Raw genomic sequence first — 4319 nt, forward strand, 5'->3', positions numbered from 1 at the left:
CTACAGGAGAAGCAAGCAAACCCAAAGACAGAAGAAAGATCAGAGGAAAGCAAAGACCTCAGGAGGCCTGCAGAGTTTCCCTGAGTACACCAACGTGAAGGAGGGGAGTCCTGGAGAGTGGGTAAGGAAGATGCTTGAGAAGAGAGCGGCCAAGTGGACCCCAAGTTCAACACCACCCACATACCCAAGAAGTTTGTAAAACAGGCTCCAATCAGAGAGTCACACTGAATGCATTATCCAGGCGACACACTCGTAGCTCAGATGGGAAAAGCCAGACAAGGCAGACCTAGTTGATGTGCGTGAGCCTGTGTTCCTAGCTACTTGAGGGGTGGCTAAGGCAGGAGCATTGTTCCTGGACCACAGAGGGAGTTTGAGGCCGTTGTGGGCAAGTTATTGAGAGTTTATTACCAAGTAAAAGAGGATCAAAGGCATAGCTCAATGGTAGGGTATTACCTGTATGTGTGAGGGTTTGGGTCACACATCCTGTGGAGTGTGTGTGTGTGTGTGTGTGTGTGTGTGTGTGAGAGAGAGAGAGAGAGAGAGAGAGAGAGAGAGAGAGAGAGAGAGAGAGAAAGAGAGAGAGAGAGACATAGACAGAGAGAGACACAGAGACAGAAAGCGAGACAGAAGAATACAAGAGAGAAGGAAGCAGATACACACATACTCAGAGAGACAGAGACAGAGAGAAAGAGAGACAGACATACACAAGAGAAAGAGAGACAGAAACAGATACACACACAGGGAGAGAGACAGACAGACAGAGAGAAGCAGAGGCAGAGACAGGGTAGGGGGGAGAGAGAGAGACAATGACACACAATGACAATCCTGGGAAGCACACCACACAGACACGAGAAGGAAAGTTCGCCCCAATACAAACACAGTGCACTAGCCCCAGGCACACAGTGGGACACCTTCAGAAAAGCAGCCACCACCCTGTGAAGAGGAGACCAACAAACCAGTGCAGGTTCAGCCCCCACACTGAAATTCACTGGTGAAGAGTGTGCCTGTGAACACAGAGAATGAAGGCACCCAGGATGGACACTGTGGGAGGGGCATTCTATGCCGAGGCTGGGAACCTCCTGAGGGCCTATTCCTGGGCAGAAATCTGCATTGATGAGACAGAGGGATGGCAGCTTGCACCCAGCCCACTGGATCTACTGTGACTGGACCTGGAGACTCAGGCTGTCCTCCCATCAGCCCCTCCCAGAGGGGCTGGCTGGTAAAGACACCTCGGAGGATGAGGACCTACATTGATCCCAGCTCCAGGGATTAGTAATGTTGTTTTTATTAGTAATCTTATTTTGTTTCATTTTCATTTTCACTTCATTTTAAATCTGTATTTTTAATTGCTTGATTAGGTTTTATGACGATTGCCTGCATTATCTCTTACCTTTACCCTATATTCTTGCTTTCCCATTCCTTATTTCCTCCTCACCCCCTTTCTAGGCCCTACTATTTTTATTTCCTTAAAAAAATTCATCAATTCATTCATTTGATGTATGTATGTGAGTGTTTTGTATGTGTTTGTGTGTGAAAGTGTGTGAGCATGTGTGTGCATGTGCATGGGTACATGTGTGCTCATGTATGTAGGTGAGTGTGTATATGTTTTCATATGTGTGTATGTGCATATGTGTGTGTACATGTGGGTTTTGTGTGTGTGAGCGTGTGAGCATGTGTGTGCATATGCGTGCATGCACATGTATGCATGCGTTTGTGTATATGTGTCTATGTGTGTACGTATGAGTGTGCGTGTGTGTGTGTGTGTGTGTGTGTGTGCCTGAGTGTGTGTGTTGTGAGTGTGTGTGTATGTATACCCAAGCGTATGTATGTGCATCATATTCATGCAGTGTCCTCAGAGGTCAGAAGAGGGCGTCAGATCCCCGGAACTGGAGTTACAGGTGTTGGTGAGTTGTTATGTGGATGCTGAGACCAGATTCAGATGCTCCTCCAGAGCACTAACCACTCTTCACCCCTGCACTTCTTCTCCCTTAACCACACCTATCTTTAGTTTTAATAATCTCTCAGCTCCATTTCACCTATGAGGATCCGAGTTCCTCTGCTTCCTCACACCCATGGGAATGCCATCCATTCAAGTTCCCATTTGCTTCATTCTGCACTTTCATACCTGCCGGGATTACTGTCCCAACCGTGTTCCCGTTACAGCTATCTAGGATGATGAATCCACATGGAGACTACCTATTAAGAGACCCATGCAAGAGTGGCCAGCAGAAAGGGTGGGGAAAAGAAAACGTAAGGCCTAGGATGTGTTCATCTCAACAGATACACAGAGCATGACCCAGAGATCAAAAGAGACCCAAGACACCTTCCAAGTCCGGCCATAGCTCCGTGTTAACTGAAGTCATAGACCAGGAAGTAACTGAGACATCAGAAAAAGAACTCAAAATCCTAAGAGGAGCCATGCTTAACTGTACAAACCTCCCTCTCCCCCTCCTTAACTGTATCTCATACCACTGTGTTTCTGTTTAGAAAGATAAACTGGTGTTCCATGCACAGACTGTGTGTGATGCCCCCAGCAAGACTCCTGGGTTCTCCACATGCAGCAAGTTGCTGGCAATGCTCCTGCAAGCTTTGTACAAACCATTGCTAGAGCTAAACACATCCTATGTGAGCTCCCCAGCAGAAAGACCCTTGGATGCAGCCTGTCTCCCCTAACCTTTGACCTGTGCCTTCTCCAGTGCTGCTGGGCAACACTTTCTTCGGCAATGAATTACCACCACGAGTGTGAGCACACACTGCAGCTCCAGAGGAGGACTGGAGCTACAGGGACTTGTGGGGTTCTCCAACACAGAGTAGCTTTTGTTTACTTTTCAAAGCATGTTTGTTATACTTTTTAAGAATCATGTTTATCCTGTATTTGTGCATTTCCAAATTCCTTCTTCTTAAACTTTTCAAATTTCATCTCATTAAAGTCGGCAAGCATACTTTGAATGAACCCCAGTCCTTTCCAGGGATTCTTGTTTTCTGACTGGATGTAGTCTCTGTCCTGGAGAACACATAGGCTGCGTGCCCTGTGCTGCTGTTACTGGGTGGGCTGCTCAGAGAGCATCTACTGAGTTGAGTTGGTTTGGGGTCTTGTTTCATCTTCTCCTGTCCTTGGGAAGCTGCCCAGTGCTGGTAGCTTTTAAGAGTGAGGTGCTGAAGCCTGTAGTTCTTGTTGTTGGATTTACTACTCCACCACCAATAGTTGCCTAGGACCAACCTCCCTGTCAGCAGGGGCCTTTCCATGTATTTTAGAGCTTTGCTTTCAGATGCGACATTCAGTCCTCTCTGCCTAGGAAGTGGGAGCTTAAATGCTGATAGTCCACATCCCCTGTGTTACTGTGGGGCTCAGTCCTGCCATTTGCTATCGTGTCTCTGTCACAGCAGTTGCTGCCGGCTTCTCCTTCCCACCTTCCTCTCCTCCCTTCCTCTTCTCCCTCTTTCTCATTCCTTTCTTCTCTCCCTCCCCCTCCCCCTCCTCATTATTCCTTTCCCCCTCTACTTTCTCTTCCCCGTTTCTGTACATTTCTGGGTATATCGTTTGCTTCCTTTGTCGTTTCTTTTAGTATATAAACTTGGATTTGTTAACGAGCTTTCTGGAAATCGCCATCACTATTTCAGCTTATAAGTTCTATTTTTGGATTGATGTCAACTTAATTTCAACCATCTATAAAAGTTCTGCTTGTAGGCAGCTTTGTAGCCCTCTCTTTCCTCTGCGAGTCACAGCCAAGTAACGACTGCTTTATGATGTCATCTTTTAATTCTGATCGGAGGAAGAGAAGTTATACATGAAAACATGCTAACGCTGTCTTGTATGCACTTCTTACCAGAACTGGTGCTCATCTGTTTCCTGCTAATGTGAATCAGTCTCTAGCATCTTCATTCCAGCTGAAGAACTCACTTGATTCTTTATCAATAAAGCAGTCCACTGCTGACCAATGCCCAGTTACAGTTTCTCTTAGAATACCTTAAATTTTCCTCCATTTTTGATTTTTTTTTAAACTACTGTAAGAAGTGAAGAGAGGCCTCAGCACTTGAGAGCACTGATTGCTCTTCCAGAGGTCCTGGGCGCCCCATGGCAGCTCCCAGCCCTCTGTAACTCCAGTTCCAGGAGATCCAATGCCCTTTTGGGTTGAGGTAGGGCAGAGACTTGTCTCTTTTTCTTAGCACATCAACTCTTATGTCTGGAGAACTTCCAACACAATCTAAAGTTATAAACCTGCTTATTTTTTTTCCAGGAAACTCAAGAGACACATTTGTCTGTATACAGGATGCTCACATGGGCATACCGAAACCTCAGGTCACAGGGGCCGGGGGGG

This window comes from Mastomys coucha, unplaced genomic scaffold (genome assembly GCF_008632895.1).
Source record: "Mastomys coucha isolate ucsf_1 unplaced genomic scaffold, UCSF_Mcou_1 pScaffold7, whole genome shotgun sequence".
In the NCBI taxonomy this organism is placed as follows: domain Eukaryota; kingdom Metazoa; phylum Chordata; class Mammalia; order Rodentia; family Muridae; genus Mastomys; species Mastomys coucha.